This window comes from Octopus sinensis, linkage group LG2, assembly GCF_006345805.1.
Source record: "Octopus sinensis linkage group LG2, ASM634580v1, whole genome shotgun sequence".
Taxonomy (NCBI): Eukaryota; Metazoa; Mollusca; class Cephalopoda; order Octopoda; family Octopodidae; genus Octopus; species Octopus sinensis.
The window spans coordinates 56,270,777-56,296,460 of record NC_042998.1 but is presented as its reverse complement, the minus strand read 5'-3'; the positions used below and the strand labels follow the sequence as shown (position 1 = coordinate 56,296,460).

At 34.8% G+C, this 25,684-nt stretch overlaps 1 long non-coding RNA gene across 1 annotated transcript in view; it reads left to right on the top strand.

Annotated features, from left to right (window-relative positions):
• Positions 1–255: 255 nt before the first annotated feature.
• The window catches only part of LOC118762277, a 30,934-nt gene continuing 5,505 nt past the window's right edge, over positions 256–25,684 (top strand). The window contains exon 1 of the long non-coding RNA XR_004998030.1: positions 256–299. This is a non-coding gene — a long non-coding RNA (uncharacterized LOC118762277). The remainder of the gene's footprint in view (positions 300–25,684) is intronic.

Here is a 25,684-nt window from a genome sequence, read left to right as displayed (position 1 = left end):
CTACTACTACTACTACTACTAATAATAATAATAATAATAATAATATGCCCTGATGCAGTACCAATGCCCTGATGCAGTGCCAGACAGTGGCTCTCATGGCTCCTGATCTTAACTGATTGGAAGTGTTATCATGTACCTTGTTTTGTCTTAGTATAAAAGATAGGCTACAACAAATATTCTGCTCAATACCACAGATTTGCTTGTTAGTTGTTTGACCTTAACCAGTTGAGCATTTCCCTTAGTGGCTGACGAGAATTTATCTCTAATTAGTGATTTGGACTTTAACTGTTCTTACTAGCGTAATGGATTCCTATGATGGAGCCCTCTTAATGTGTTTTAATGTACACTGTATTTTATATGAATACTATATAGTCTATTGACTATTTTTTATGCCAGGCCACTGGTAGTAGAAATTTCTAAAATTTTTATTACCCTGATATGATTAATTATGTGTATATATATATATATATATATATATACGTGTATATATATATATGAATAATATAATGCATCTAATAATAATAATAATTGATTCTTTTGTATGCATATACATGCAAATGTACATATACATTTAAGTGTAAGCATATGTATTTATGTGTATTTATGTATAGGTATGTATATGTATAAGTATGTATATGTGTGTGTATTTATATTTATAACTTAACCTTATGTACTTTCTAAAATCTCTGACGAAGCCTAGAGAAACACTCAAGTACCTCAATTTCATCCACTATTTACTTCATTCGACTGGAAAGATAAAGGTAGAATGAAGTATTTTCGCCTCTTGGCTAAAATAGCTGTAAGATATTTTCCCAATTTCTACTCCTGTATGTTGTATATTTTGATAATTACTGGCATCTTTATATATTATATATGAAAAACATAATATGCTATACATGTATGTATATTGTTGTAATTGTTATTTTAGTAAATAAATAAATAAATTGACATAATATAATGTCCAAAAGTTGATGAATGCCACCTATTGATCTCCTCCATTTTATGATTATATATATATAGGGAGAATTAACACAAAAAAATGAAAGACGAAGATGTAGACAACAAACAGATGTATTAGTATAACGCTCGGGAAGTGAAAAACTCTTTAATGTTTCGAGCCTACGCTCCTCCACAGAAAGGAACACAGAAAGAAACAAGGAGAGAAAATATATATACCATATATATATATAATATATATATATATATATATATATATATATATATATATATATATATATATATATATATATATATATTAAATCTCTGAGCGAGGTATAAACAGTAGCCGCACGACATCGTGAAGTATATTTGCCACCTAAATGTGGCTAACCCTTAAGGGTTGATGCTACTGTAGCTTGTAGCCCCAGGAAGGCATCTCCTCCACCTTGCTATTGACACACTATCTGTGCCCTATGAGTATTTGCAAAGGGAAGTCATCGTTTCCATTAACACAAGGTAAAAGACTAACTATATTATCAGCATCTCTATCAATTATAGAATCTAAACCTTGTTCCAAATTATTATCAATAGCGTTAATTTCACTATATATATATTATCAGTTCTACAATTATGGGAACGATAACTTCCCTTTGCAAATACTGAATGGGCACAGATAGTGAAGATGTCTTACTGGCGCTCCAAGCTACAGTAGCATCAACCCTTAAGGGCTAGCCACATTTAGGTGGCAAATATACTTCACAATATATATATATATTATATATATATATATATATATATATATATATATATATATATATATATATATATTATATATATATATATACATACATATATACATACATACATACATACATACATACATACATACATGCATGCATATATGGTACAAGACGTCACTAATGGTTCAAACAACATGAAATGCATAAACAACGAGAAAAATGGAGAACAGGACGGTCTGATTTCAAATCACACCGAGATCAAACAGGATCCTTCATCAGTCGTCGGCTGTCTATCTACTCCTCATTTCGAGCATTCAGCAACAATATGAGTCTTCAAAGACAGTTGCTCCCATAAATTCTAAATAAAATTTAGGATTCGGGGAGGGTCAAAGTTGGGAACAAAAACATGACAGTGGAGACATACAAGGAAACCAAACGGAAGCAGACATGGAGGGTCGTTAGACCAGAACGACAGAAAATTAGTGAACGCTGTGAGAAATATTTTTTTGAAAAGAGAAAAGATAGAAAAGAGAGAGAGAAAAGCGTCCGTTCTTTTGATCCACATTGATATACCATATTCTTCTTTAAACACTGATTTCCTAAAGGGCATCGAGTTTTCTTTACACAATTACAAATGGATTTGTTCACTTGTGAATTGCCCTCATGGTGAAAAGAATTTTTACTAGCACCTGTCCGTAAAATAGGTGTTACGGTTGGATTATAATTGTTATAATTAATATTAATACAAGGTAAATGACTAACTATATTATCAGCATCTCTATCAATTATAGAATCTAAACCTTGTTCCAAGTGATTATCAATAACGTTAATTTCACTATATATATTATCAGTTCTACAATTATTTATAGATTTAGAATTTAGATAGTCTCTAATACTCTGTCTATTTTGTGCAGCAATACTCTCAGCTGAATTTCTAGTGGTTGAATACGAAAACTTAACAGTGTATCCCTTAAATAATTACCCATATTTACTTGAAGTGGGAAGTACCTATCTAGTGCTGCAAAGAATTTACGAGGGATATTAGAAGCTATTGGATATGAAAATGGAGAATTATACCATATATTTGTTGATCTATTCTTATTTCTATAAACATTTTTTGTCAGTATTACTTTTTATTAAAATTGAGTTGTTTTGTATTATAATTTTTATTCATAAATTTGTATTTATTATTATTATTATTGTTATTATTATTATCATTATTATTATTATTGTTGTTGTTGTTGTTGTTGTTGGAAATTTCACCTTATTCCTTTATACTAATATCCTTTATACTTGATATCTGCCAGGATTTTTTAATCCCATTGATATATATATATATATATATATATATATTTTTTTTTTCATGTTTGTTGCACACACGCATCTTTACTAGTACATACGCAGTAAAGCTATACATTAGCGTCGTATTTATTACGTTCGCTATTTTCCAGTAAATATCGGTACTTCGTTGTGCCGTTTATTTACTTTTATGTATAATTTTACCCTCACGGGCAATCCTTTACTGGAAAGCAATACTCTCGTATTGCATTACTATTTTCATATATATATATATGTGTGTGTGTGTGTGTGTGTGTATGCACAGTTTTCGTGTGTATATGCATGTATGGGCATAAGAGCGGGGAATAGGTGATTCGATAGGTGATTCAGCTCTTTACGGTCTGATTTCGAATCACACCGAGATCAACTTTTTGCCTTCCCTCTACCTACCCCGCTACGATCTATGAATTGAAGTATCAGGCAAGTACTAGAATCGATTTAATCAACTAAACCTTGCACTCAAAATTTCCGACTAATGTCTTTGTTACGAACAATAAGCGAGCGCGTGTGTGTGGGGGGCGGGCGGGGTTCAATATACATAGTGATGCCTTCATGTTTGAATGCACTAAAACTTTCGTAATTTCTATGATAAACAAGTTTGAATACGCGCCTAAAGAAATATAAAGAATTTGGTCGAACAAATCGATCATAGTACTTTTCTTTTTGTTAAGTCTGGTTCTTATTCTATCGATCACTTTTGCGGAACCGCTAATTTACGGGTGACATAAATAAACCAACACCGGATGTCAAGCGGCGGAGGAGAGTCAAACACATATACACGTATATATACATACATACATACATACATACATATATATATATATATATATATATACACACACATATAAGAGGGATTACTTCTAAGTGGACATCCATTATGCTAAAGAAGATCCGCTATGGTCTTACCACTAAGAAAGGAATGTTCTTGACACAGATAGTGTGTCTTATATGTATGTAATATAATATTTTCTGAAATTTTAGATTTTTCAATATGCTAGATTGATATTAAATTGATATTAATCAAATTAATATTCAATTTGTCACTCTTATTATTTTGAATATATATATATTTATAACAACTCTCAGGGACAGTAGTGTTTATTGAGACGGAAGTTTCTGGATTTTTTCGTATCGACGTACGATAAACTGAAAAAAGTTCTTTTATATTTCATGGTAGGAGACCAGGGTTGCCGGGTGTGCGAATAAGAATGCAAGAGTTTAAGGAATGGACAAAAATAATATCTAGGCTATATATATATTTCATAGCGAGCCGAATCTCAGAAGTGATAAATATACAAGTGAGGGGTCTGCTCTTCAGGCCAAGGATTTTTAATTAAGATATCCTTGACCTGAAGTGTAGCCTGCAGTATACACCTCGCTTGGATATTTACCACTTCTGAGATTTCGCTCGTTATGAAACATATATAGCCTGAATCTTTTATACTCCATTTCTCAACTCTTGTATATATATTTATATACATACCAAAATCACTCGCAAGGAACTGATCGGCCCGGTGCTATAATAGAAGACATTTGCCCAAGGTGCTGCACAATAGGACTGAAGTCGAAATCACGCGGTTGCAAGGTGGGCTTTTAACCACACAGTCATATTCCAAAATATAAGACTGTACGAAATTTTCCGGTTACTGTCAGTTACGTTTGTTCATAGCTGTTAAATGGCTTATTTATGTTTCGATTTCGGGATCGACACATGCAGAGGATTCATAGAGATAATAACTATTATACATTATAAATACATTTCTTTCTTCCTTCCCTTTTCTTTTCTTTTTTTCTTTTGCTTAAACAACAGCAAAATATATAGATTTTGACTAATTATATCGGTAAACTAACACAACAATAATCGAATTTCACGTGGTTTTAAACGAGAATTCTAATATGAAAGTTTTCGGATCTTAATTTCTAAGAATAATAAGGTCAAAATTTTCAGATATGAGTTTGGAAAAATATACATCGATAAGTCAATTATGTTGCAAAAAATGTGCTATGGAAAATATATTGTTTCATGTTTTCGTTTCAATGGAATAATTTTCATTGTAAACTTAAATTCGTGCCAGTAGATAATAAGCTAACCATAAAGAGAGAGAAAAAAAAACCAGATAATGTATATGCTTTTAAACTGGTAAAAGTTATTCTGTTGAGACTACTAAATATGACACATTTGAGCAAATACAGATGCAGAAAGTTATCTATATGAAATATTAACGATTTTAAGTACATCTGTAATATGTATATTTTCAATGATGTTACTGCTATTTTGCTTCAGGTCATACCTGATTGTGTAGTATTATAAACAAAAACATTTCTCCTATGATCAGCCGTCTTTTAGGGGCATTAATCTAAAACTACAGTTCGTGATAAAGAACCTTCCGTGTGTGAAATATTAAATCTAGGACTACATTATCTAAATGGTAGAAGGTGATTTAAAGGGGACGTAGTAGCTATATTTAGTCAGTCAAGTGACCACATAGAGGCTCCCTTGTTGACGCACAGCATTTTTGTTATCGTTGGATAAGTGAGCCTTATCCAACAGACCTTTGATTAAAAGTATTCCAGCCCTGACCATCCCATCAATTTTATGTATAGTGTACTATTTGATGATGGTTTCAATTTAGAAACTACTTCAACTTGAACAGTTGTAGTTTCTTTGTGACTAAAGTATTTCAGAAGAATGCATTCTTTTAATGCTTCCTCTTTTGTCTTTCACAAAAAGCAGTTCCATTGTTTTTTGTTCTCTTCATCTGGGGATACATTGGTGGAATAATAAAATATTTATCAATTTCTTCAAAATTTGGCTCAGAAAACATAAAGTTGCTTCTTGATGTCAAGTTTTAGCACACTAAACAAAAAATAGGGAAATTGTATGGAGTCAGTAAAAAAAAAAGAAGTGGAACACTGTCCTCAAGTGTTTTGAAGGTTTAAGATAAGCCTGAAGCGGGAATCTCGAATTTAATAAGGATTGACAATGAATAATATATGCCTCATAACAGTTCGTAAGCTCAGAAAGCGGCTGAATTATAACTGTGCACCTCCTCAAAAACATTAGGAGACAATATCTCGCACAGTAAGACAAAGATTATTATCATCATCATCATCATCCTGATCTATTCTTTTCTGATATCTGGAGCGTTTGCCTGCTACTGCTATGATATGATGTTTCAACTCTTCTATCACTGTCCCAAATTCTTTCTTTTTGACTAAATAACTTTTCTCGGGAGATTTGCATCTTTTTTTCCTAACTTGTTCAGTTTCCAGGTTTCTATTCTACTCAGATCTTGTCTTGAAGTCTTCATCTTATTTTGTAGTCTACTTTTTCCACTTTTGCTCTTTTTTAATGTTTCCCTGTGAGATATCTAATCTTCTGGTGACTACTACTCCTCCTGCATAGATCAATAAGTTACTGTCCTCTATATTTTTAGTATCTATCCTTTTGATAACAGAATCTACTTTCCTGGTAATTTCTTGTAGCTTTCTTCTGTTGCTGTCTTTTAATGCGGGCAATCATTTTCTTACTTTCTGCAACTCATCTAAAATTTTCTGATCTTCCTCACTTATGCCAGTTGTTCCTTCCTTATTGGTAGCCCTATTATTATTTTTTTCTTTGAATTCTTCTTTGGTTTGAAATGTATCTCTTATATGTTGAAATGTATCTTTGGTTTGAAATGTATCTCTTATATGTTGAAATGTATCACCTGAGCACTGTATACAATAATTTCATTATTATATATATTTTATATATTGTTGTTTGTCTTTCCTACTGCCTGGGCTTTCTTTTCCAGTTCTCTTGTGATATCTTCTACCTCCATTTCTGTCATCCACTTTCTTCTCCTAATTGCATTAGCTTAATCAACTAATCTCTGCTCAGTCACTTTAAACATACCTTTCTCTCTCCAAAGTGTTAACATCCGTTTTCTAATACCCTCTTCTTTTAGGTTCACTTTCTAAGTATCCTGTTTTCTTCGCAGGTCCACTTCTTCCTCCTTACTCTGTTATCTGCCGATGCTGTATTAGGATGACAGTTGTGGTCAGTTTACATCGTTACTGATCCACTGCCGAGCGAGAGACCTTCCATTAAAGGTCCAGCTTTATTTTCGCTGTTACAACCAGAGTTTTTCGGAAACTCCAGTCTCTCATAAACTGAGGTAAGGTAACGTTCATCACCATCGTCATCACCACTATTATTTCTCGACATCTGAAAATTTCAAGCAACTTTCTATAGCATCATTTGTTGCACCATTGTGCTGGTCAGTGGTGTGTGCTGCATCTTTTTGGCGGGTGTGTGTGCGGTGGGGGAATATTGTATCAGTACGTTTTGTTATGGGATTTTGTTTAAGTCTTCTGTTGTATTAGTTTTTATCTTGTGTGCTGTTTGTGTGGCGCAAGTTGTGTTCTTCTGTCGGGTATCGGCCTTCTGTGGCGCATGTTGTGGCTTTGTTCATTTTGTTGGGTGTTTACAGTATGAGCTTATTCTTGTATATTTTTGGACGGGTGTTGCATAGTAGTGTGTGCATGTGTGTGTAACTTCTAAATCAACTATTTTATAGTATTTATGATTGTCCGTCCATCGTTCTTTTGCTTGGTATTGTTATGGCTTCCGTTAACTATTATTACTATTGTTATTATTATTATTATTATTATTATTATTATTATTATTATTATTATTATTATTATTATTATTATTATTATTATTATTATTATTATTATTATTATTATTATTATTATTATTATTATTAACAACAACAACAATAATAATAATATTTATAGGATTGAGTTTACCCCTCCAGAAAGTATAGATTGACAAGTTTATTTTTGAACCTGTGGAAGACACACGAGATGTCGAAATATTTGTTCATTTGATAACAGTGGAACTCTTCTTTATTATTATTATTATTATTATTATTATTATTATTATTATTATTATTATTATTATTATCACTATTATTATTATTATTATTATTATTATTATTATTATTATTATTATTATTATTATTATTATTCAGTAGTTTTATTTTTATAGCGTGCTTTCACTTCACTACCGAGCACAGCTCTGTGTGCCTTGGGTATGTGCTGTGATTTGTTGTGATGCTCTGATGGTTAAAGTGTTCTGCGTAGGATGTGTGCAGTGCCTAGTAGTGCAATTTTCTGTATGTTATATGTGTTTGTAAGTCCTGGTGTTTTTGTTATGTATTTGTCTGAATATTTTTTTATCATGCCTAATGCACCTACTATGATAGGAATTGTTTCTGTTTTCAGGTTCCACATTCTAGTTACCTCTATTTCCAGGTCTTTGTATTTTGAGAGTTTCTCCATTTCTTTTAGAGACACGTTGTCATCTGCCGGTATTGATACATCAATTAGAAAGCATTTTTTTCTTCATGATCTCTGACAACTATATCTGGTCTGTTGGCCTTAATTTCTCTATCTGTGTGCATCGGCATATCCCAGAGTATGGTTGCTTTCTCGTTTTCTGTGACCTTTTCTGGTGTGTGCTTATACCATCTTTTTTCTGTTGTTATTCCATAATGTTGGCATAGCTTCCAATGTATGTAGGTTCCAACTCTGTCATGTCTGTGAATATATTCCTTCTTACCCAGAACTAGGCAGCCAGATATAATATGATTTATTGTTTCTTGTCCATCTCCACATATTCTGCAGTTACTTGTAATGTTTCTTTTCATTATATGTTTTTGGTAACTTCTGGTGGGGAGGCTTTGGTCTTGTGCTGCAATTAAAAATCCCTCCGTCTCTGCTTTGAGTCCTGAGCTTCTCAACCATTGCTGGGATTTTTCAAATCATTATTATCATTCTTCTTCTTCTTCTTCTTCTTCTTCTTCTTCTTCTTCTTCTTCTTCTTCTTCTTCTTCTTCTTCTTCTTCTTCTTCTTCTTCTTCTTCTTCTTCTTCTTCTTCTTCTTCTTCTTCTGCATATTTGTTAGGTAGTATGATTTCTTGTTCGTATTTGTCAGCTTCCTTAAATACTGAGAACAGTTTTTTGTTTTGCTCGTGTTTTGCCACTATTTGTATCAGTTTTCCTTGCTTCTGGGGTAGATATTTTTGCAGTCCTATGGTGGTTATTTTATAATAGTTTTCCAGTTCTATAAAGCCTCTACCACCGTCTATACGTTGTATATATAGCCTTTCTATATCAGTATATATAGCCTTTCTAGTCAGATTTTGGGTGGTGCATCCTAGATCATGTTATTATTTTTCTTGTTTTCCTGTCTATTTTGGTTAGTTCATTTAGTGTCCAGTTAAGGATATTGTAGCTGTAACTTATAACTGGGACGGTTAAAGTGTTAATACATATTATCTTGTTTTTAGCATTGAGCTCTGTTTTTAGTATTGATCTAACTCGTCTATAGTATTCTTTTTTTATTTTCTCTTTCATTTGTGTGTGTTGTATCATATCTAATTCATGGATTCCTAAATATTTGTATGTCTGGCTTTGATCTAATTCTCTTATTTCATTGGCTTTATCTAGCGTGATGTTGCTACGCTTAACTAGTTTTCCTCTTTTCAGGGTTACTTTGGCGCATTTTTCTAATCGAATTTTCATATCTATTTCTTTGGTAAACCCATGTACTGTCTTTAATAGTGTCTCCAGCTGTTTGTCATTTGCAGCGTATAGTTTTAGGTCATCCAATAAATAAAAGGTGGCTGATTGTTTTGCCGTAACATTTGTATCCGCATCCAGTTCTGTTTAGCATATCAGATAGAGGTGTTAATGCTAAGCAGAAAAGGAGTGGAGAGAGCCTGTCTCCCTGGAATATTCCTCTTCTAATAGGGGGGAGCGTTGGTTTTCACGAATCCCTCTTTTGTTTGGAGCTGTAGCACTGTCTGCCATTTATTCATAGAGTGTCTTATGTATTTTATAATTATTGGTGCTACCTTGGTAATGGCTAGTGCTTCGAGGATCCATGTGTGGGGAATGCTATCAAAAGCCTTTCGGTAGTCGATCCAGGTCATACTGAGGCCTTTCTTCTTTCTGCGGCTGTCTTCAGTTATGGCTTTATTGATCAATAGCAAAAAGTAAATGAAAACAAAGAGAAATTTCTGCCACGTTTGTAATTCGTATTTGAATACGTTTCTCATTAACTATTACAAATATTAATGCCGCTTGACAAATAGTGTTTTCATATGACTTTGAATGCTTCATGATTTTACTTCGTTTTTCGTATAACCAGTTCTGTTTTCCGCATGTAGAATAGATTGTGCTGAACAGAAGAAAAAGGCGTGCACTTGATATCCAAATAACTTACTTGAAAGTTAGGCGAAACTTTGGAAAACAAAATTCAAACATTTTCCTCAGTCATAATTGATAAAAAAAAGACTTTTTATTTTGAATTGCTACTAAGATATGAGGGCAACCATTGAAACAATCAACCAAACGCGCATACAAGCTATATAAGAGTGACATCCTTACTTTCTTTTGGTTGGTTACATTGGCACAGAATATCTGTAAAAAACTTAAAATGTAATACTTGGAACTCGAAACTGCACCTAGTTGAGACCTTTTACGGATATCATGTCTCAAAATTCACGCTCAAATTTTATTTATGACAAACCTTTGTCTTGTATACATTTCTAGACTAGTTATCAAAAAAGACTTAGTGTTAAACCTATTCTTGAATCAATACAAACATCGGTTTGCTATTAAAACATTTTATAAATCAATAAATTCCTTAACAATAAGGCTCCCTCTATTTTTTCTGCACATTTCTAAACTGGCAATTGAACTAGACAAGTTATATCTTCTAATTACAGCTTTTAGTAAAATAAAGCTTGTACTTGACATAATAATCATCGGAAAGAGAAAAATATTAACACAAAGACTTATCAAAATCAGATGCAATTTATTTCTTATTTGATATTTCCATTTTCGTTTTATATTAATTACATAACAAATTATGATCATTGAATATTGCACCTTATGAGTGAATAGAATTTCTTTTCATCAAGTTCCTGTAAATGTGTATCGGAACATACACAATTATATGCATGCACATATACATTTGTGTGTATGTGTGAACACACATGCATCTATGTACGAGTATGTGCATATGTTGAAATACTTTTGTGGTGCTATATATACCAAAAACATATAAGAAGCCAATGAATGTGAAACTATACATTTGTATGTGAATGTATTACATTCATATATGTGTATGTATATGTGCATAAGGCTGAAGCCCTCCGCCAACTTCAAGACACCTCCTTCTATTGCCTTCTGCCCTCTAATTCCACGCCTAGCTACCAACACTATCCATGACCACATCTCTTCCCCCCGTCCCCCTCCCACCGCCTCCAACCTCATTTTCCGCACTCTACGCACCTCTACCATTTACTTCCTTCCCGAAATCCACAAACCCAACAACCCTGGCCGCCCCATCGTCCCCTCCTGTAACTGCCCCGCGGAATTGATCTCAAAATACCTCAACCATGTCCTTGCACCCTTAGTGGCATCTCTTCCGTCCCACATCCACTAACCATGCTCTCCGTCTCTTCAGCTCTTTCTCCATAACTCCTGGCCCCTCTAAACTTCTCTTCAATCTTGATATCGAGAGTCTATATATGCCGATCCCATTCAACGAAGGACGTCTTACATTCAAACACCTCCTAGACCTTCTACCTAGCCCCCAATCTGACACCTTGAAACTTCGTCTGGCTTAACTTGTTCTCTCAACTGCTTCTCGTTCGCGGGGAATTTTTATCAACAATACTCGGCTGTGACCATGGGAACGAGAATGTGCCCCAACTATGCGAACATGTTCGTTGGCTACGTTGAGGCCCAAATATTCTAACGACTCACTGGTCGTTATATTGATGACTATATCGGTGCAACTTCATTCTCCCGCGAACAACTAGGCTCCTTCTCTTTTTCCAATCCTTCCACCCATCCCACGAATTTTCCTGCACTATTTCCAACACTTACGTCGCATTTCTGGACATTTCGGTCAACATACACCACTCTGCTCTCACTACACCCATCCACTTCAAACACACCGACTCACACTCATGCCGTAACTTCTCCTCCCACCCTACCCATATCAGGCTCTCCATCCTCTACTACCAATTCCTCCGTCTGAGCAAGCACTGCAGCTCATGGCTCGCCACTTCATCCTTCATGGATATCTCCTCACCACTATCCATACAGCGCTTGCCAGAGCACATTTCATGGACCGTGCCTCTGCTCTCTCACCCTCCACCCGCCTCGCCGATTCCTGTCTTCCGTTTCCCCTCACCTACTACCCCTCCACCCTGCTCCTCCAATGCACCATTCTCCCAGCCATCCGGTGACTCCAGTCCGACCCTTCTACTTCACACATCTTCCCCAACCTACCCATTCCCTCCTTCAAACGAGCCCACAACCTGTGTGACCACCTGGTCCACACTTTCTTCCCTAACCCAACCTCCCAACCTGGCTCGTTCCCTTGACGCCGCCCACGCTGCGCACTTGCCCCTACCTCTCCAAAACCGCCATCCTCACAGGCACCCATCATCGTCCCTATTATATCACCGAATCCTTTACCTGCACTTCTAGCAACGTCATTTACTGAATTCCTGCTCTTTCTGTCCTTCTCTGTACATCGGTCTTTTTTTTTACCAACCAGTCGCCATACTTGACCACTAAATCCACAATTTTTTTTATTCTTTCTTTGTTTCTTTTCTCTTATTCCCTTCCGTTGAAGAGCGTTGGCTCGAAACGTAAAAGGCTTTCCCACTGAGAGAGAGAGGGAACCTCTTCACCGTTTCCTCTCTCTCACTCCTCCTCCTCGACTCTTTCGTCGCTGATAAGTGACGAAAGAAAATCCACCTTTCTACCCACAACCTTCGTAAAGACTAAACGTGCTTATACTGTTTCCTTCATAAACTCGTCTTCCTAAACGTTCAGAATAATTTTACCATCGTCTTTGCTTAACAACCCTCACCGTTTGTTTTTACTGTTTTGTTCTCATTGTTCAGTTTTTTAATGTTTTTACCTTTTTATTGTTTTTACTGGCTTGTTCTTACTGTCCTGTTATTGTTACCACTTTCACTCTCCGCAAAAAATCCCAAATTTTACTTAATTTGCTTTGCGGAAAGGACTGTTTAAACGAGGTCGCGTCTTGTCCTTACCTTCGGAACCTGGAGTAGTTGAAACAGGGCCAACTGAAGAAGGGGAATATTCTTTATGTTGTATGTCTCGTTTCTCTGTTTGTTTGCTTTTTTTCGTTGTTCAAAAAAAGTTCGTTTCTATGTTTTTATTTTTATGTTTACGTTTCTCATTGTGTTCAAAGTTTTTTTAATGTCCTGTACCCACATATGCATATATATATATAAATATATATGTAGGTATGTACATATAAGTATGCATATATGCATATAATTATATATCATTTATACTATATTATATTATATTATATTATATTATATATATATATATATAGGACAGACTTCTTTCATTTTCCGTCAACCAAATTCACTCACATAGCTATAGTACAAGACAATTGCCCAAGGTGCCACGCAGTGGGACAGAACCCGAAACCATGTGTTTGAGAAGCAAGCTTCTTAGCACACAGACACGCCCGCACCTATTTATATATATGTATATATGTATGTATATATATATATATGGTATATATAATATATATATATATATATATATATATATATTATATATATGGTATATATATATATATATGGTATATATATATGGTATATATATATATTATATATATATATATATATAGATAGACAGATAGATAGATATATGCATAAATATATATGCATATACATATACTCAAATGCATATATACCTATATATATATGCATATATGTATATCTATACATATACATATACATATACATATATATACATATATACATATATATATATATATATATATATATATATATATATACATATATATATATATACACATATATATATATATGCATAGATAGATATATGTGTATAAATACGCATATATACATATATATACATGCATATATATATACGCATATATATATACATATATATATATATAATATATATATATATATATATATATATATATATATTATATTAAATTAGAGATAAAACCACTATTAGGCAAATCAAACTGAAAAACATAAGCCAATACATAAAATTAATTTAAAAATATAGAAGTTAAAAATGAAAAAATTATTTAAATAATTTAAACTAATAAATTTTAAATATATATATACAAATATATATATATATGTATGTATGTATATTTTTATATTTATATATTATTTTATTAATTAATTAATTTATTTATTTATTTTTATTTTATTTTATTTTTGTTTTTTTTTGTTTTATAAATATCAAAAGTATTAAAAGTTTATCTTTTATTAAACCTTTAATACTTTTGATATTTATAAAACAAAAAAAACAAAAAAAAATAAAATAAAAATAAATTAAATTAAAATATATATATATATATATGTACATAGTGAAACTAATAGAAATGAATCTATTAAAAGTGAAACAAAATTATATATATATATATATATATATATATATATATATATATATATATATATATATATATATATTACAATAGAGATGTTATTGTTTTACTTTTTACTCGTAATACCAAAACAGTGTAAGAGTTGACTCCAGGCTCACATTAAACAAGAAGTTGAAATTTTTTTTTACTCATGACACTCCGTGGACCCTAAGTAATGCATGTGTAAAATTTGAATGATACCAGTTGGGTAGTTCTCGAGTTTAATGATGAACACATACAGAGAGACAGATACATATTCTCAGTTATAGATAATCTCAGGAGACTCGAACTTGAGTCGTCACAGTTACAGACTTCAAGTCACGACTTTTTCACGAGTTATCGATTAATCAGTGGCTGGTTTTCACATGATACTTTGGTGAAGGTGGCCGAGTCATGTTATACCTCGACCTAACCAATATCTTTTCACTCGTTATGTAGACGGAAACTGTAAATATACGTACTTCTTAAATATCTCATTTTATAGTTATTTTATATCCTTATTTTTACATCATTTTATATAACGTCTTTGCCCCACTTAGTTTTTATATAACTTATCTGTCCTAGCGCATGAGTTTCTGTAAGCATTTATCAACTTTGCGTAGTTTAACTGCAGAGAAATAAATATATGTATAATACAAATATCAACAGGCTATAAACTACATTAATAAGCACATGACATGCGAAAGAATACATCGTATTGGCATTAGAGTTTGTTGTAGGTATTGTCAAAACTTATCTTGTAAAGCATATTAAGAAAGTAGCCCAGGGTGATGGACTCCTTCCCCGAGGACACCTTTAGATTTATGTTAAAATGGCCCGACTTGGCACCGTCCAGGTGTTTGAATGAAGCGAGGAGCCTGGTAGGGCATGAAAGTTCAAAATAAAGCTAAGAGGCTTAGTGCCTCATTTTTGTTTTTGAACTGTAAAAAATGCAAGAGGCTTGTTTTCTCGTAAATGAATTTTGTATTGCACTGTGAAAAATGTAAGAGGTTTGTTGCCTCGTAAATGTAATATAATAGAACAATGTTCTCGGATAAGCAGCAATCGGTGGGCGTAGCTTGTTGCCTTCATTTATCATCATTTTCCTTTGTCATTTCATAACATTATGTCCATGTCCTGCCCATAGCTTCCCTTCTGTGTAAGGCCTTTATGGCCAATATAATGAATAAATGAATAAAAGAAATGATGAAGTCGAAAAAATTGCTTCGAAAATTGCTTCCCTCCAAGATTACCATGTGCATCACAAGATAGTACCACAGAAAGAGAACTGCAGTTTGTTACATGGGAGTGAAAAATTCATTACAAATATAAGGGTAAAGCATTATTAATTCAATAATTAATCAATTTTACCAAGTAGTTTCGGTATGTAAAGAGAACCATTATCGGTAAGAACTTTTACAAAAAGTTTTTTATATATACAAATATAATTAAGGGTTAAGTAACAAGTTGCAATGAATTTTTCACTCCCATATAACGAACTGCAGTTCTCTTTCTGCGGTACTATCTTGTGACGCACATGGTAATCTTGGAGGGAAAATACGAATTCCCTCGTCTATATAGATTTGGATGTGCTGACTATCTTCTGTTATTTTCCGATGGCGCTGGATCGGGATGCAGGGAGTAGGTTCCCAGCATTTTCAAATTTATAAATTATCGAATTATTGTGCTGAGAACGGGAATGAATTTGTATAATTCTAACCCAGAAACGCGTCCACAATTAATCGAAGACTGTTTGATTTCGTTATTTTTCTTCTTTTGCCTATGTGAGTTACAAATATTGTTATCTGTGGGGTAATATCTGTAGTTAAAAGGAATAAGCTGTCTTTGGCTGCTATTTCTAAATTTTCGGCATGTGGTGGAGCAACTTGTTGCTTAATGCCTAATTATATTTATATCAGAATGTAATAAATATTTTATGTTTTGTCTCCTTTTGCTTCTTCAACAAACTGCTATGTTTTCTCTCATGCAAACAAAATTGAAAATTACTTTAGAATTTCTTGTTTTTGTGCAAAGATGGTTTTAAGTTCAAGCAACAAAGAAAACTAGCAATAAAATTCCCATTCTGGTGACGTCATTAAATTTGGAATTTTTGGTAAAAAAAAAAAATAAAGAGACAGAAACATTAACAACATCGATGTTAACAAATCGCAGCTTCAGAAACGAAATTGATTATCTTTAGAGAGTAAAATTTCGTTTTATTTTTGTTTTGTGGGGATTTTGTTTTACAAATTTGCTGAAGTGTTAATAGCATTTACTGTTTAACTGCATTCATTTAAGTATTGCAACAGCAGAGTTATCGCGCAACGGAGTTTCAATTCCTAGATGAAGTTGTTCTATTTCGCGCTTCATGTAACTAAAGCATCTGGGAAAAGGTTTTTATTGAGTCACTCGGCTAATTAGAAATAGTGGTGGAATCTGCTTCAAATCATACTCTACTCGTTCTTTTTATTAAGAAAGGTTACACAGGATAATGTAAGCCTTGAAATATGCTTTGAAGTTGGAATGGTCACTGCTGGCATGTCTTAGGGACATAAGTCTGCTTATTAAGAGCGTATCTGGATTTAAATAACAAACAGCATAAAACTCACATTGATTTCTAAAGATAAAACATCACACATCATTTGCCAGAGAGATTTGTCACTTATACGTATAATATCTGAACATACGTGGCATTTACGTTATCGATCCCAGAGGATGGAAGGCAAAGTTGACATCGGTGTAATTTTGAACTCAGAACGTTGAGAGACACAAATAAGGCAAAGCAATTTATCAGTCATCATATCGATTATGATCTTATTGGTATTCAATATTACCCATACCCTTAAGATGGCTAATTAGCAGAAGCGTTAGCACGCCGAGAAAAATGCTTAGAGACATTTCGTCCATCTTTACGTTCTGGGTTCAAATGTGGCCAGGGTTGACTTTGCCTTTCATCCTTTCGGAGTTGATAAAATAAGTACCATTTGAGTCCTGGGGTCGATTTAATCGACTTAGCCCTTCCCCGAAACTGCTGGCCCTGTGCCAAATTTTGAAACCAATATTACCCATATCTCTGCCCTTGTGCTAAAGTTTGAAACCAATACAACCCCTATCCTGATGACAAGATAATGTTTTAAATTAATACATTTCTTTCATTTTGATTGCGTGTTCATATTCCACCTGCATCGACTTTACGCCTTACACGGACCCAATTCTATACTGGGATTTAGGTAAGTTGAACTCGTTAAGATTTGATCTCACCAATGTAAGATACCAAACGAACAGATGGAAAGGCCTCTATGATGTCAATCAACTTGCTATAAATAGCAGCCAAATATCCCCCAATCCATATATTACCATTTTTAATTTAAAAAAAAAACATTGGACCGAGTAGTCTCTGGTACACGAAAACACAAATGGTTGAGACTGTAACATGGTTACTGCCAGAAATAATACCGATCATATCAATGATATCCATTATCGGCAGCAAACCAGAAAGTGGTTGGAAGTGGGAAGTTTAGATGATAATTCCATGAACGTTGGATGTAATTCGATAAGTCTGTATCTAATTTTCGAATTAATATAGTCATTGATATCAACTACGGTACTTGATAGTTATATACTTTATCGATATCGGAAGCATAGAAAACAAATTCGACTGCAACAAAGACTCAACTCTAAATGCTGATTGCTATAACTAAACGCTACCGAAAATTTAGCCTGAGATATTGTCAAACCATTTAGTGCAGCAAATATAATTTTGGTACAATGTCATATTTAACACATATTTTTATGGAAGAGGTAGAATCGACTGATGTAACAATCCAATGAAGGAGTATGTGCATCTTTGCTTGGTCTCCTAGAAATAGCAGTAAAATCTCTCTCAAACACCCCCCCCACACACACACACACCGACAACGTATTAAAATAATAAAGACACGCTAGTTATTGCTATACTGTACTACGAATGTATTTATAAATTTTTAGTCAGCCATACAGCGAATTGGGTGAGTCGTTGGAGCTCCAAAAAGACGCCTCGCAGTATTTCTTCCTGGGACGACATTGATGCCAAGCTATATCGATTGACCATAAAGCAGCCGCCTTTCCTTTGGACGATATAGGTGACGTGACGTGTACAGACTTGCATGTATGGGCAAATCCCAGTCAGCCACAAAAACTTGCCTAAGCCTGCACATACATGTAGAGATGTAGGGTCAACTCTGACAGCGGGATTCTGCTTTAGTCAATATTGTACATGTTGGCTAAAAAAATCTATCCCCCTTATACATACACACATACGTACATGATAGTGGTTGCCGCCTCATTATTCGAGTATGACTCTTCTCATGGCCAGCACTAACACAGTGCATACACATAGGCGCCAAACTTGTTAAAAGCTAACTACATACAAATTCGCAGGTAATATGGAGCTGAATATTTACAGTTTAAATTTGCGAGATGGTTAGAAATAGTTTTACATGTTATATGACCAGAAATGACAATTTAGTCCAGCAAGAAATTTACAAACTTTTCCACACAGACATGAAAATACTTGATTTCGCTGTGAAGATTGTTAGAAATAGTTATTGGGACATTTCATGTGCATTGTCAACCAAGATTTACTTCTAGTGGCCTAAATAAGTGCTTCCGCTTATGACTAACTAGTCCAGCTTGGGAGAATCGAATACAGTTGCAGGTATCACAAATAAGGAGAGAACGATCATTGACCACAAACAAACCCTTTCTTGCCTCTTTTTATCAGTGTATATTTCTGCTTATTATCTTCAAACAAGGCATCTGGTAGTGAGGGTCCAGTTTAGGCGCTCGGAGTTGTAAGGAGCATGGAATTACCACTTAATTATCATTACTCCCAGATACGTTCTGACCCTTAATAATAGTACTTGTCACGGTTTCACCTATGAGTTAAATTTCCCAGGAGTAGAAGATGTTAAGGTTATTTTGACAAAGCCGGGGTGGGAGGTATTCTAACGTAAACCTTGCAGTCAAAATAGTACCAGTCATCTTGCAATACTTGTTACTGGAGCCTGCTATGGCGACCGAGAGAGTAGGAAAAGTGTTGTACAAGATTTTATCCCTTAAATTCAATAACGTATTGTTGTCCCACTATCTTTTAATTTCTTAATCCATTTGGTATTTTTATAAAATCCTATAGCGATGGATGCATGGCTGAACAGTTATAATATCTGAATATATATATATATATATGTAACTCCTAAAGCTGTTTTCAGATATGATCCATCCCATTCTTGTAAAAATAATAACTCTGTCCAAATTGGTGTGCTAAACACAAATTGTTTTTTCTGTAGAGCTTTAGAATTTTCAAATGAAACAAATGGTATGTGCTGCTCATGCGGTCAGGTAACATTGCCAGTACTACCAGCTCCTTCTCAACCTCTTATGGATCTTCTAGAAGGCATTTCCATCCAGTCAAAGGATTTTCTGGACAATATCAGACAATACAACTCTGCAAATGACATCGTTTGGAGCATCTAAGAAGACAAACATGAATTTACGACGACGTCGAAGTTCAAGGGCAAGTCTATCACCTCATTGGTTCCCTGTTACCTACAAATGAACAACCACAGTTACTCCAAATTTACTTTATGAGTGATGTAGGACAACAAACCCGAAGGAGGTGTCAACATTTCAGATGATGGGTCGTGTTAGATTAGACACAGCGCCGACTGCTGCGAAAGAGAGTATATCCACTGACAGCTTCTCCGTGCGTTCAAAAATCACATAACCCCCACAGGTTAGGGCCTGAAATACTCCAAACGGACGCATAGCATATTGCTTAGTCGAATTAGCCCATCATTTATTCCACAAAAGTTTTGCTGTCAATGCTGCACTTTCCCATATCACCTGTTTCAACATAACTGCCATTTTAATCCCGAGCAACGCCGGGTGTCTCTACAAGTATATATATATATATATATATATATATATATATATATATATATATATATATATATATATATAACAGAAATTGAAAGCGATAGTAAAAAGTAAAATATGAAGATAGATAGATAGCTATACCAATTTATATTCAGTTTTCGATATTTCATACAAAATAGTTTAGGATGTGATCAATTAGTGATTAGGAACAAAAGCGGAAAAAAAGAGAAGTTAAATTAAATAAAATTATTCAATGTTATATTTTTATTAGCCTGTAGGTAAAATACTTTTGCTGTGTTGACTTCAGTTTTTCATGTGAAATGTCGACAAATCTCTTGAGCTGGAATTTTCGAATTAAATAATCACTTTCAGACAGCAATTCTAGCACAAAATAGAAATAACAAAACGAAACACTTTTCTACAGATAAAGTATTTCTTTCTCTATGTCTTACTTGTCTTTATCTATCTATCAATCTATCTATCTGTCTATGTTTTATTTTCCAGACACTCTCATCTTAAATAATTGAGCATCCTGTCTATTCTAACCGAATGAATCTCGAAGTTATTCCACTTGTCAATTATACCGAACTCAATGAAATTCGATTTATTTGTTGTGATTCCCCGAGAAATTGCTTCGACTTCACATTCAGTTGAAAATGGTTTGAGAAGTATTTTGTGATTGACCAACGAATGAAGGGAAAACGTTCAATAGTTGTGAGACACAAATAAAAGATGTTTCATCTATTTAATTTTATAATTTATAGTAAATTTAATTAAAAATAAATAGTACAAAATTGCTACATGTTTGCATGTATTTAATGTTTACTTAAGTAAGAAAATTATGCAGATGCAAGCATAACGGTGTGGTCAAGAAGCTCGTTTTGCGACCATGTTTTTTCGAGTTCAGTGCCACTACAGTACCTTGAGTAAGTGACTTCTGCAATAGCCGCGCACCAATCGATGCCTTGTAAGTGGATTCGGTAGGGCTGAAACTGAAAGAAACCCGTCGCTTGACAACCGGTGTTCGTTTATTTATGTTCCCGTAACTTAATGATTTGGTGAAAGAGATCGATAGAATAAGTACTAGACTTTAAAAAAAAAGCACTAGGGTTGATTCGTTCGGCTAAATTCTTCAAGACGGTGTTTCATTATGGCCGCAGTCCTATGACTGAAGCAGTGGAGGCGCAATGGCCCAGTGGTTGGGGCAGCGGACTCGCGGTCATAGGATCGCGGTTTCGATTCCCAGACCGGGCGTTGTGAGTGTTTATTGAGCGAAAACACCTAAAGCTCCACGAGGCTCCGGCAGGGATGGTGGTGATCCCTGCTGTACTCTTTCACCACAACTTTATCTCACTCTTACTTCCTGTTTCTATTGTACCTGTATTTCAAAGGGCCGGCCTTGTCACTCTCTGTGTCACGCTGAATATCCCCGAGAACTACGTTAAGGGTACACGTGTCTGTGGAGTGCTCACCCACTTGCACGTTAATTTCACGAGCAGGCTGTTCCGTTGATCGGATCAACCGGAACCCTCGTCGTCGTAACAGACGGAGTGCTTCCTATGACTGAAACAAGTAAAAAGCAAAATATACTAAATGACTTAATTGGCAGAGTTACTTAATCATCGGATAAAATATTTTACTGTATTTGCCCAAATCCCACTGACGGGTAACTTTACCTCTCATCATTCTGGGGTCAGTTTCAATCTTTTCCAGAACTGCCGTGATTTTGCACCCAAAGAAATGTCGTGGGGAACCTCTTTTTTTCTGGAAATGGGAGGCGAGGATGAAAGAGAGGGGCTAGCAATCATAGACAAACTACTTACACTATATGTTAGACATGACTATTGGGAGATTGTGAATAACATAAAATTACCTTAAGTGTATACATTTGGAACTTTAACATCGCTTGTATTTATTACGGGATACTGATGAGGTGAAATGCATGAGTGTATTACGCTTCAACAACTGTTAAGTGATTGTTTTGGCATTATAACGAAACACGTGTGTCTGATAGAGCTTTCAATGTTACACACGTTTCTGCTTGTTATTTTTTCTATTTTCTGGCTTGTATGCTGCCCACTAGCCTATTCCGAAGTTGGTGTCTCGCTTTATATTACACTAGATACTGGAGTGGAGTGTGGAATTCACTACTGAGTCCGATTTTGGGTGCGTGTCGCACTTTACTGTACCCCTTTCCACACTCTCTCTCTCCCTCTCTCACGCACACACACACACATACACACGCGCGCGCTCATGCACGAATACACGTATGCACACACCACACACACACACCCACACACACATATGTATGTATAGGAGGGTAGGCTGAATGGGTGATGCTAGAACTGTGAAATCCTGCGTACATTAATTTCAGCTCTTCTTATTCATAACTGCTTTGTTTCTTTCCAGGGAAACTGACATCTGACTGTTCAAAAAAGACTTCAAAAGTAACTAGTAGTGACTTTTCTTGAAAATGGACAAAATTTGGCATTCTGGTATTACCGAGTACCTGCAGAAAAGGACATTCATGCTGACGTGATTGCTACATTAAGGGATGACGCTCCGGTTTTATCAACAATGCAAAAGGGGACAGCTGAATTTACGAGTGGATTGGAGATTCTTGAACATGGCCCAAGGTTTGGAGGTTCTGCAACTGCAACTACCAAGGAAAACATTGATTGTGTTCACCACATACTGACGGATGACAGGCAATTGACTATAAATTAAATAGCCACTATTAGCATGTCCCGTAAGATAGTTGAAAATATTCTGTACAATGAACACGGCATGACGAAGATTTCTGTTCGGTGGGGTCTATGTCTTCTGGCACCCGATTTAAAACGCACCTGGCCGATCACTTCACGAGAGGATCTGACATTGTTTGGAGCAGCTCCAGCTGACTTCCTTGAACGTTTCCTAAGATAGGATGAGTGTTGGCTTCATCACTTTGAGCCAGAGACAAAGAGACAATCCATGCGGTGGAAACGCACCTCCTCACCAATTCCAAAGAAGGCCAAGGTCATTTCATCTGCAGGAAAGGTAATGACTTCAGTTTTATGGGATGCAAAGGGCATTGTGTTTATCGACTATCTTCAAAAGGGCTATACCAAGTTGCTAAGGTAGTTACGAAAGGCTATCAAGATCAAACGCCCAGGAAAACGGACGAAAGGCGTCTTGTTTCATGAGGGCAATGCTCCAGGCACACAAATCGTTAGTTTCAATGGCTGCTGTAGGTGACAGTGGCATTGGACTGGTTGATCACTCTCCCCATTCTCCTGATTTGGCCCATCTGACTATCATCTGTTCCTCGACATGAAAAAAACCTTGGCTGGGAAGCAATATCATAGTGATGATGACATTATATCAGTTGCTGATGGCTTTTCGACCAACAGGATGAAAGCTTCTTCATAATTGGAATCCAAACACTACAGCACCGATAGGGGGACTATGTTGAGAAATAAACCTCATTCGGTTACATTTCAGTATCTTGGTCAGCCCATAGCCTTTTCAGTCAACTCTCGTGTGTGTGTGCGTGTGTTTACACACACAATATTTTTATAATGGTTAAGAGAAAACTACTCAGGAGCGAATAAGAAATGTCTTTATACAATAGTCCCTCACCTATCGCGGTTTATTATTTAAGCTTACGTCGATTCCTCCATGGTGTTGTTTTGCATTTATAATAAAATAAGTATATACAAATTATAAAAATAATTAAAAAAATATATGCAGTACAGCACTATTTCTACTTCGCGGATTTTCACCTATCATGGTGGGGTTTTGGAACGTAACACCCGCGATAGTCGAGGGATTATTGTAATATTGTAATATTGCCAAGTTTATAATACAAAACCTTATTTAAATGAGATAAATTTTTGCTGGTAAATAATTCACAATATTTTAAACAGATATTTTCTAAACAAAAATTACTGAAAAAAGATACCGAAATAAACAGAAAAGTCTTATTGATGTAGCCGGTAGTGGGGTTGTATGTGTGTGTGTGTTGGTGGTCTTGTTCATGTTTTTCTTTATTCACATGACAGTCCTATAGAAGAAGACCTGTGATCAAAGGCAGCAAGCCGTGCACAACTCTCCATTTTCCTTACCAAATAGGACTACACTATCTTTTGTGTCTTTGTTTTATAACTGGCAGGGCGTGCTATGGGTTGGGGATGAGATCTTTAGCTGTTATTTCAAGCAAACTAATCGACCCCTTAGAGGCACCCTGCTGAATGGTATGTCCAACACAACTACCGGACATGTGTATTATGTTGAATGTTTTTGTATGAGTTTTGAACGGTAAATTTGTTATTAACCAGAAGAATAATCAGAACCGAATTTATTGTCATAATGATTAGGACACAAATATTGACTTACATATTTCTTTCTTCAGCAGTTCCTGTAAAACAGAAAAGAAAACAGTCACTTCTCTACTTCATGTCAATAGAAGACCAGTAAAACTCTAGACTTTTTGCAAGCTGATCTTTCCAGGGAATACATGTCAAATACTTCTCATACACAGAATATACGCGACGTAAAAAGGGGTGCACAAGCCTCGCAAACAAACTACTAGTCATTCAATTCATTTTATCAGATATTAATGATAAATAGAAACAACAACAGCATAAAAAATATGGACGACAAAAGCAACGTCAGAAATAACGATAAGAACAAGGGTAGTAGTGATGATGATAACGATGATGATGACGACAATAATAATAATAAGAATAAGAATAAGGAGAAGAAGAAGAAGAAGAAAAAGAAGAAGAAGAAGAAGAAGAAGAAGAATTATTATTATTATTATTATTATTATTATTATTATTATTATTATTATTATTATTATTATTATTATTATTAGTATTATTATTATTATTATATGGGTAACAACAGCAATAATAATTAAGATAAATCAACATCGACAACAGCAGCATCAGCAATAATAGCGATAATACCATAATCAATATCATCCTGATAGTTTGGTCCCGCCTTTTTATGGTATTGGGTGTTATATGAAATGGTACGAGGAGGAACAAAAGTCTGAGGAGCATCAATATTTCTCTCGCTGAGCCAACGAGGAAGGCCCTTGCTGTTCGATCCAGACCTCCTATTCGATGTGAAAAAAAAATCTATTACTTCTTGGTATCCTTATTGTTATCGATTTTTCTCAGCCGTTCGTATTTGTGTGCGTGCGTGCATGTGTGTGTGTGTATGTGTGCGTGTGTGTTTCGAATCTCTTCACAGT